The 11,403-nt window shown below is 35.2% G+C and overlaps 1 long non-coding RNA gene across 1 annotated transcript; it reads right to left on the bottom strand.

Moving 5' to 3' along the window:
* Positions 1-3,301: 3,301 nt before the first annotated feature.
* LOC145998478 (uncharacterized) lies at positions 3,302-11,403 on the bottom strand. Its single transcript, XR_014443320.1, has 3 exons — positions 11,213-11,403; positions 7,204-7,302; positions 3,302-3,395 (listed from the first exon to the last, which is right to left on the bottom strand). It is a non-coding gene; the product is annotated as an uncharacterized LOC145998478 (long non-coding RNA).

Genomic DNA, 11,403 nt, shown 5'->3' with positions numbered 1-11,403 from the left:
GGCGCGATTTGACGTTTGCACGGAATCGTTTGGCATTAGTGTTGCTCACGGGACGGGACATGTCCCGTCTCGTCTCGTGTCCCGTCTCGAAAACGAGACGAGACACGAGACGGGACAAGCCTTTTGAAATTCGAGACGGGACGAGACGGAATGCCTTTCTCGCCTCGTTTTCGAGACGAGACACGAGACGGGACGGGACGGCTTTTGAAAAGTCTCGTCTCGTCTCGAATGTCTCGAAAAAATAAAAGCAAAATTTTTAATCAGTTGCAAATGCTTGTTTGCTTGGAATAAAGTATTTCAATTAGAAACGTTGATAAGCGTGAATTAAGTCAAAATAAGAAGACTATTCTAGAGAGAGGCATGAATGAATACCTAAACTTATTTCCTATACTCTTTCGAAACACAGCGTTACTCCCCATTTTTTTTTAAAAAAAATATTCCAGGTTAATAACTTTATGTTACGATAGTACTCCAGATACTAATACAATTCTGAATAACATCAAGTAAAAGGGCAGGTAGAGAAGGTGGAAGGAGGGGCCAAAAGATCGTGGAATGTCTGCGTCCGAGGTTTATCTTGTAAAAATAGTCTCAGCTCTATAGGTTGGAAAGATAAACGGACCGACGGATATGGTTTATTTTTATTATTTAATTTTTACATCAAAGAGTGTTGTACAGAAGTGATTGTTATAAGGAAGTAGGAAAGGCATTGTAGGAAACATGGCAGTACAAATTGATAAGGAGTTGTTGGGAAAGTTATTAAGGAGTCCAAGATATAAGCAAGACTAAGAGAAGGAGATAATTAGGGACAAATAATCTTGCATTATCCCACTCCGAACAGCTGAGAGCTAAAGAGGAGGAGAAAATACGGGAAATATGGAAATAAGTTATTTGGTGATTTTAGTGTTTACAGGGAACCACGACAAGATTTTACCACATGATTATTTGCACGGGTTGCGAAATTATTAGAATGTTATGGAAATTTCGGATGTCTTTGTTGAGAAAATTCTTGTTGTTTCCCTCAGGCATTCTGCAGGTGGTTGGATTCGATTTTTTACGTCCGTTTGAAGATTATTTCCAATGTTTTTTTTTTATTTCTTTATTTCTTATTTAAGGAGAATACTATTCCTTGGATTGTAATAACGAAATACTGAGGCTGATATAGAATAGATTTCAAATGAAGGAATTGCACTAAGTTCTGTATAATCGTCGTAGAAGAAAACTTTGTTCTATGAGAGTTGCTGTTTTAAGTCCACTTTATGCACAGTAAGGCTAATCGGGACTGGACCTACAGTTTAAAGTGGGATCCGAACCACTTGTGCCTCCACCGGGTATCGAACCCGGGATCCCTTGATTACATGTTCTATGAGAGGACTCCCCGATGGTACAGTGGTAGCATTGTCGCCTTGTAATCAAGGGGTCCCGGGTTCGATACCCGGTGAAGGCACATTGTGATTTGAACCCCACTTTAAACTGTGGGTCCAGTCCCGATTAGCCTTTCTGTAAATCATATCAAGGAATGTTGTAGTTGTTCTTTTTATTCTGTAAATTTAGCCTTCAAGTTTATGAGCAAAATACATGTAGTATCCCATACAGCACAACATGGTTTCAGATACGTTAGCAACACATAAGTCGTGAAACATTGTAACATTGCGGCAATGTTGCAGAACATTACAAAAATGTTTCGGGTAAGTTTCAGTAATGTGGAAATGTCCGCGAACATAACACAACATTGATAATGTTACAGAAACATGTAAATGTAACATTACCGACATTACAGAGACATTTCCATTAGGTTGCATAATATGTCAGTTAGATTACTGCAATGGTATTTTACATTGTGGTTATATTGCATGTATTCATGGATGGCATATTTGAGGGGGGGGTTATTGGGGTTAAGCCCCTTCAAAAATTATTACAATATTAGCTTGTAAATCATTTCCTGAAAATAGAATTCACAGGATTTTACTTAGAAAACTAGGTTTAGGCAAGATATCTAAATGTATTTATTTTACCTCTCATGAATTGACCACTTATCTTAATTGTCGCAATTAATACAAGGGGAGAAAAACTGCATAAAAGTACTGGATATTAATTCATTAATATCAATTAACAGATAAAGCTAAAAAAAAAGAAACTCAAATGAAAATGAAATATTGACAACTAAATCACTAAATTCTAAAATAACATCAAATTTGTATAAAATAGTGTTTTACATGCTATAATAAAGCTCTCCCTGGTTTGTAACACCATGTCATGAAGAAGATTGGATTTGAGTGATGTTATCAGCATCATGCTCCAGTTGCTATCCATCCCCTTTACCAATTGATGAGAGGCTGGGAGGATGTAAAACATTTTGCAGAATCATGGTCATCTGATAATTCGATTCTCTCTGCATTTCTCAGGGATAACAGGGATAATTTTCAACTTTCATGGTTTTTCAACCTACACAGTGGTCAAACTATCAGTATTACACAGGAATAAATAGAACACTTGCATGTTTGTAGTTTATCAAAACCTTGTATTTACCTACTTGAAATTCTTGACAAGTCTGCATTCTACCTCTGGAGATAATGCAAAGGGTCCTAAAGTAACCTGAATTGGAAGACAATGTCTCTTATACTTACATAACTGGAGAATGTAGACACACATTGACCATGAAAAGAGATTCAGTTAATGAACCAGTAAAAAAATTTAAAAAACTGGGAAAAACTACCTGTTCACAAGAGACAAATGCAAAATGGATAAAAGCTAAACTTCAGGAATTTTTGTGCAGTAACATTACAAAAATGAGAAAACGCCAGACAATTGTTATGATGTTTGGCCGGTTTGAGCCTACACTGTAAGAAATATAAATGAGAGCCTTGTAATCAAGGGGTGTCTAGTTCGATACACAGTGGAGGTACATATCTGTGTATAGCGTGTTTAAAGCAACAATAACAACCAAACAAATATAAATAAACATACTTTGATACAGTTATGATGCCAGCGAGTGCTCAGGCACAATTCATGTCCAAGGGCTTCCCCGATGGCACAGTGGTAACGTCATTGCCTTGTAATCAAGGATCCCAAGTTTGATATCTGGTGGAGGCACATAGTGGTTCACATCCTACTTTAAACTGTAGGTCAAGTCCCAATTAGACTTACTGTGCATAAAGTGAACTTAAAACACCAAATCAACCAACCAACCAAGCAATTCATGTCAGCATTGAAGTTCAAAAATTACACATACATCATGTGGTTATGGTTATTATGAAAAAAATAACATTTTTCATAAAATATACCCTTTATTTTTATTTTTGTTGTTTAAATACACTTTTTTCTGTAGTTCAGAAGAATTCCATTGCAGGTTCTGCAATATACCCTCATGTTGGAGTGGAATAACATTCAGTTCCTTCCTGTAAAGGAAATACGGTCATGTGTAACATCAATTCGGAATTAACATTCTAGTCAGAACTTTCATTTAAAGAAAAATATTTTGCATCAGTAAAATAACAACAATCCAGATTTTTTTAACTTCTAGTTCCCATATACCAAATCTTCTTAACTTCAATTTTATTTCTAAAATATATTGTGTGATAATATCTGCAAAAGAATACCTATGCCACACTAGGGCTTCTAAACAAAGATGACTTTCATCAACAAAAAAGACCAACTTCATCACAGAAAGAATACTCCAGCTGCCTCCATGATGGAGTGGAGTAGTTATCACAACATGCTATGATGCCAAGGGTCCCGGACCGAAGCTTGGCATAGGTATTTGTGAGTGTCCATTCATCAATTACATCATCCCCATCTTTGCGATTAGTCAAAAGTGGCAGAAATACAAAGTAAAATAAGCCAATTCAATCAATCAACAATCAGGAATATTGCACAAATTTGGAAGACATTTAATTTGAAAATAAAAACGTTGCAACAATGTGAAAAGTGATCAATAAGTAATCGGGAAATTGTGATTTGACCAATGTTTGAAGATGACATTTTGGCATTCTGGGCTGTGCAACAACCTACTGCATAACATGCCAAGTTTTCTTGTGAGATGATAAGAGTTGCAAAAAATCTAGCTTTTTGAATGAACTGTTTCTTTCTTCGATAAAAAGCAGGCTTTTTTTAAAGAAAAAAACAACAGAAATTTTGGCTTTTTACCAATTGCAGCTAACCTATTTCACTTGAAGTTATTATTAGGAGTTTACAGGTTTGTACTCACATATTTTACAACTATCACATATTTTACAACTAGCTACAAAAATTTTACATGATGCAGCAGCCAAGAGACATATATTGGCCAATCTCAGTGGGCACATATTGCATAGTGGTTCAGCTACAATTTTAATCCTAGCTTACCGAGGAAGAGGGGAGGGGGGTTTGCAGTCCAACCACCTCTTATTTTTTAGATTTTTCAACTGTTTGAAAATAAATTACATGGTTCCCTGGAATGTTCCTAATATTTCTGTATTACTTCTGCTCATAAAAACATAAATGTAATGTAATTAGGAGGCAAAATGCACTTGGGGGACATATCATGCGTCATCTTTGAATGCGTCTCATTCGAGATATTCATGCCAGTGACAGTGTACAATTAGTTGGTAATGATGGTAATTATTGTAATAATTATATTTAATAAACAACTGCACTTCTACAAACAAAAAATCATTAATAAAAATCATGGGTTTTGCGAGTTTTAGGGAATGATAAAATATATGTGACACACTCATGTAATAATTGGTTATTATTTTTTATTTGTGATAGTAATTTCTGTAATTATTATAATTAATAAATAACTAGCCATATATAATCAGCAAAGGAAGCAGTGATTCAATAATAGAATGGTTTCAATGTGACACCCCCACTACGAAGCGTTGCTTCGGTCTGAATGTTCTTTCTCTATACTTAATAAGATTATTAGCTACTTCATCCAAGATTAAGATTTAGTTTAGCCTGCAAATCAGAGAGAACAATTTGCAAGTACTGTTGTTGGAAAAAGGCCAGATTTTTATATAAGGTACCTTTCATAAAAATAAATGGACCTCTGGAGTGGAATAAATTAAATGCTCTTGCCTTGTAATAAGAAGGGGTCTGAGGTTCAATCCTCAATGGAGGCAGAGTGCTTTGGATCTAATTTCAAACTGTAGGTCCAGTCCCGATCTCTTAAATATTTTTTTGCCATTTGCGGTCAGTCTTATTTGCTTCTGCTTCAGTTTTAATGCCAGTGCATTTCAACAAAAGGTCCGTTGCACCCAGGGGTTGACAACTAATTTAAATCTAATTTCATATTTGACAGCAAGCCTATACATAATTGAACTATGTATTACTCTTTATGATTATGCCATAGTTTATATATTAATATTGAATATTCATTGAGAGTGCATGTTAATTTACACAAACTTTAAAGATCAGAAATGTATTTATGAATGAAATTCTTGGGATCAGGGCATCGACTTTTAAGAAATAAATTTAGTAGGCTGTGATCTCAAAGGTGAGAACCACTGCAACAAGTAACAAAATTATATCACTAGTTGCTACGTGTCCAGGTTTAGCCGCCATTTAACCAAATTATACATTATGTACTGGAAAGCCAGAATACAAATGTATTTTACCGAACACAAACTTTAATGTAAAGAGATTTCATACAAGATTCTCAAAAGATAGAGGAGTATATTATTTTTTGCTTCATGTAAATTATCCTATAACAAATTCAAGCATTGAAAATCATATCATACTATTAGGTTACATTAAAAACACACACAAAACTACTCTAGTTATGTGAATATTTTTATACTACATAGATATATTTAATAAGCCTACCGAAATATGAAGATTACACTCTGAAAGAGCAGCCCATTCAAAAAAAGCCAGCTTTTTTTAAAACATTGTTTATATCTAGCTACAAATTTCATAGTGTAAATTGTATTTTATATTTAGAAATGAGTGCCTATTTTACAGTAGGAAGATATACGAAAACCATGCAACAGGAAAAGTACTGCCAACTCCTGCATTTTCATTGATTTGAGCCACTTTTGTGAAAAAGCTCAACCAAAAATAACTACGGAGGAAAAAAACTTGTATTTTTTCCCCCAAAAAGCCAGTTTTTCCGACCACTTCCAACTCTATGAGATTATAAAACAAACATGGAATGACAGTTATTCTATGCATTTATATCAAAACTTTTACAGCAATTCCTTCAGTCAAGCATCTCAAACTCACTATGCCACATCTAAGGGAAGGGATAGATGTGCCAAAATGAGACTTGTTTTTCTAATGTCTGTGCTTTAAGAATACAATAGGATCAATTTTGGAAAGGGAGAAAATAAATTAATTATGAGCTCTGTATGTTTGTACAATTTCTCAAAGAACCAAAACCATTCTTGGAAAAAATTCTGCATCTCACATAAAAAATGATAACACAAACACTTTATTGCCTCCCTACTGGCATAGTGGTAACGTCGTTGCCTTGTAATTAAGGGGTCCCAGGTTCAATTTCCGGTGGAGGCACCTAGCAGTTCGGTTTCCACTTTAAACTGTAGGTCTAGACCCGATTAGCTTATCTGTGCATAAAGTAAACCTAAACAAAAAAACACTTCAAACCGCAATGAACACTTTCTTATGCTGTGCGAAAGTCACACAAAAGGACAAACAGGAATATATGTCTGCTATGTAATTTAACCAACATTTGCAAGGCTGATTTGGAAAATAAATTTGCATTTCATTGTCTCTGGATTCTGACTTTGAAGTGGAAAATGTTAGATGGGGATGTTTGATAGAGCCTTGGGGTTAGTTTGGGGATGCTCATGTAGTTTAACATGGTGACAGTGAGACAACTAGGGTGGAGGGGTGCTTGTGAATTTTTTTTTTTATTTCTTTTTATGAATTTTTATGCTTGCCATATGGAGGGAAAAAGTTTCACCAAGTTTTCTAGCCATATATGCCTTTAGCAAGCTGTCTGGTGGGAGGAACAATGGCTGATGGGAGCAATGGCAGATATCTATATCTTGCTGATGCCAATGTTCTCACTGTAAATCAAGGAGAATGTGATGGTAGATTACACATTAAAACTAGCACAACCACAAGCCCGGCAAATATCTAATTCGTAGTTAGGTTTCTGTAACTGCAGTGTAAATATGTTAATCTGAATCAGTGTATTGCTTTTCATGACTTTTGAGAGTAAAAAAATGCAAATTATTCCAGTTTCCATTACATGTAACTTACTTGTTTTGTTTGTTGTTTCCGAGTTTGACCCGCACACGCCACTTCTGCCATATTAGACACTTCTTGCTCTAGCATTTGGCCAGTGTTGGTGAACAGATCCTAAAAGAAGAAATTTTTTGAATTAAATCAGTAGTAATTTATTTCTATTTAAATTGGATTCCTAATGTGGATGAGTACTCAAAAAAATTACTTATGAATTAACATGTGAAATGCTCGGTAGTGCATAGAAGACAAATTGCAGAAACAATAATGCAACCTTGGACATTGGGTATATTCTACCCCAGACAGAACACAACCATTACATGCAACAGTCAACAGTCAGTAATGAACTGACAGGATTATTTTCATGGGTGACTGACAGTGGAATTAATGTAGAGTATAAAAAGGGTAGTGGTGGAACCTACCCCACATGCAAGGTTGGAGTTAATGTTTCATTTCCCCCATAACATTGCAATTGAACATTCATTCCCCCCCAACTGTGGGACCATTATTACCATTACAGCAAATTACTTTTCCCCCACAATTTAATAATGGAAAATTATTCATCCTTGTAGCATTTTAAAATAATAGGATTCAATTGTCTGGAATGGCACAGCAGCATTTATCAATCGTAGCACACTTTTGATGGACTTTCAATTCATCCAGCACTAAAATTGTTGCTTGAGAATAAGAAATATTAGGTGCATTTTTTTAATTATTTTTTTTATAAGAGGAATGTTCCTGGCTATGATGTTTATATAAATATATATTAACCATTCAGTACCACGAAGGTCCACCTAACTAGCAGACTCACATTTTCATTTGGTTGACAACCCTCAACCCCTCTCATACAAAAATTCCTGGGTGCACATATGTTTAAAACAAATAAAACTGATTGAATTTTTTGATATTCTCCTCTCCTCGATTGCTGACCTTCCTTGGAACAATTTGGTTTGATTTTAACCACATGCCTATGTATGCAGGGCATCTCAAGCCTCACCAGAAAATAAGTCATACCTCCATCCTCAAAAGATTGGAGAAAAAAAATGAGTAGAGAACATACTTTTTTAAAACAGTTATGGCTTGGCTCTCAAAATGTATATCACAAAATTTAAAGACAGTACTGCCAGATACAATGAAAGGAAAACATTGCATTCTCTGCTTACAAGTGATAAGCCTAACTGAGTAACTTAACGACTGGTGCAAGTAAAGAATAAATAAAATTAGAAATTAAGTTTTGATTAATGGTGAAAATATTGGAAAAGCTGACTAAATATCTGGTGATATGGTCATTCCAAATTTTTAGAGTGGTGCTTACTTAACCCATGCACATAACTGCCTAACCTAATAAGCAGCATGGAAACTAATAATACAACACAATCTCTTATGAATTAGTGTGTATCTCGTAACAAACATTCCTCATATTACAATGAATAATGAGACCAGATTCAATAATAATAATAATAAAAGCATTAGCTTCATCACCTGGCACACTTGGTCACTGTAATAGGAACGACTGAAGATGACCGGACCCAATTTTCTTCATATTTGGCATACTCACTAATTGAGGCCTCGTAATCACGAATCTGAAGTTAAAAGTTATCGGAAATGTCTAGAAATTGCAAAATAAGTGAAAATAAGGAGTTAGTTTTTGGAATGGAAACAGTCTATTTTCGCAAAATGTTTTGTTGCACAAGCAAATATATATATATATATATTCCTGATACTACTACGACATGAAATTTTAACTATGTTTGCCTAACCTAACCACACGTCAATGGTTCGTTGGGCTAGCGTCAATGGTTCGCAAATATTTTGCAATTTCTAGATGTTTCCGACAAATTTTAACTTCAGATTCATCATTAGCAGGCCTCAATTAGCAAGTATGCCAAATATGAAGAAAATCTGAGAGGGGTCCGGTCATCTTCAGTCATACCCTGCAATAATATACATGTAACCAGTCACAGCACTGTGACACTACTGCAAGTCATGGCATGCTGTATCTTTCAGAGGGCTATGGTAGCCAGTACCATGTCTGTTTTGTCTATAATTGTATACTTAAATGTGAAAAGAATTTTGATTAAGAGTGTCATGTACATTTTGTGTTATCAACGGCTAATTTTATTATTGCCACCAAAGGAGCTGAAGTAACAAGAATCGAGATTCAAAAATAATTTACAATTTTACTTCGTGCATGTTGTAGATCCCATCCATATTTTAAAACAAAGTCTGATTGCATAAGTTTGCAAGAATGTGACAATTATATTTTTGCAAGCAATGTAATCAAAAATAGAGTTGGGAAAAACAGCTTGGAGACATGTGCGAACATGTAACAAAAAATATTTTTGGGCCATTTATACAGTATGTATAAACCTGACCTGCCTAACCTACTGACGTATGCATCCAATAGGTGAAATAACCTAAACTTGACTTACCTATACTATTCACATATTTATTTCTGCTATAAATAGGATGCACATATGAGTAGGTTAGGCAGCTCAGGTTTATGCCTACAAAAGGGCAAAAAAGGTTTTTGTTACATGTCAGCACATGTCAGGCATAGCTGTTGCTATCTACTCATCTAGCCAGTGTGTAAAATTCAAAAAACTGCATGACAATGGTGCTGCCCTCAATTTACACATTGTAACTATATCGCAGAATGAATTAGTTGAAACGTGAATATTTTTAGATAGAGGCTGGGAACGTAACGACTTATATGGTACAAGGTATTCTATAACTCTTCACTATACACACGAAAGATAGAAAATTTTCTTTTCCAAAGAATAGGGTAAGTTTTGTGCAAAATTAGGGGGGGGGGGTATACTGTCAATGCAAAAGGTGTATATTTAGGCCACAGCTTCTTCAACAGGTGATGAGAATAGCATATGGAATTGCTATCACAACAGCCCTAAACCTGGCCTGCCTAACCTAACAAATGCATTTAGGAATGTAATACCCCTTCACACCTACATCGCGGGCATTGTAAAGTATTTACGGAAGAATTTTAATGCTTCAAATTTGAGCTGTCTAACCTAACAATGAAAGCATTTTGGTCTGTAATAATTATTCATACCAACGTCAAGTGACATTAGCAGCAGCAGCAGTCCACAACGGAACACTTTCCAGTATTCTTCCACGTTATTTTATTTGTGCGTGCTGGAAATGTTCACTTGTCCCTCTGTACCCCAAAAGAAAGTGAAATATCTTGCATTGTTTATGAAGATTTTCTTGTTTATGAACGTTTTCAGTTGATTTTAGCTTTCGGAAATGTGTTATTGTGAAGCAAAGTACGTTTGTTTCCTTAGCATGTTACTTTACTGTGAAGCAGAACAGCCCGAAGGCTTCACACAAGTGAATATAGCACCCAAAACGAATTTCCACAAAAGCAGCTATAATTTTACGTAGTTAGGTTAGGATTGTTAGGTTTGGTACTGATAGTCATTTTCGGCGCGTTCTTTCGCTATTTTACTGTACATACAAACAATTTTTACCAACAAAAAGTGGCGAAAATACTTAGAAATTGAAGATTTCATCTTACGTGTGCCATTCTATGGTATGAAATATATTCGTTATTTGAGCTTTCCTAAAGCTGGAACCACTTTTGCATTACATAAAACATTGAAATCTGTCGATTAAAAAAAATTCTACGTAATTCTCGAGGGGTACAGTGGGTAAACGGTCCCGCGATAGTCAGCCACGCTCGGCAGAATGATAACAAACTCTACATCCTTGATTACGTTGCACGCAGAAATAGGAATAAATTACACGGTACGTAAGTAATTCTGTTGTGTGTATATATATATATATATATATATATATATATATATATATGTATGTTCACACACACTACTTTAATTTCACAATAAAAGTAACATACTTTTCGCTCTAATCTGAAACTCACTTTGTTTCCAATCATGGAGGAAGCAGAATTAATTATAGTAGCCTATATTTAATTTATTTCATGTTGTGAATTCTGTATTTTCGTCGTAAAAAAGACTACTTTTAAAAAAGTAAATATTAATACACTTACCTCTGCCTTTACAAAGACGATTGTCCCATGAAACAAAGCTCAAACCACGCTACTCATCTGTGTTTGGTTTCGTCGGTGTGCAGCGTCGTTCAACTTTTTTCGCGCAGTGGATGATGGGAAGCAACGAGTCTGCTATCGCACGTAACTACATTGAAAGATCCCTGTGTAAGATGTAACGAGCGCAAAATATG

The sequence above is a fragment of the Lepisma saccharinum genome, chromosome 14 (assembly GCF_977018435.1).
Source record: "Lepisma saccharinum chromosome 14, izLepSacc3.1, whole genome shotgun sequence".
Classification (NCBI taxonomy): Eukaryota; Metazoa; Arthropoda; class Insecta; order Zygentoma; family Lepismatidae; genus Lepisma; species Lepisma saccharinum.
Note: the sequence above shows the minus strand (reverse complement) of the source record. Positions and strands in the feature narration are given on the sequence as shown.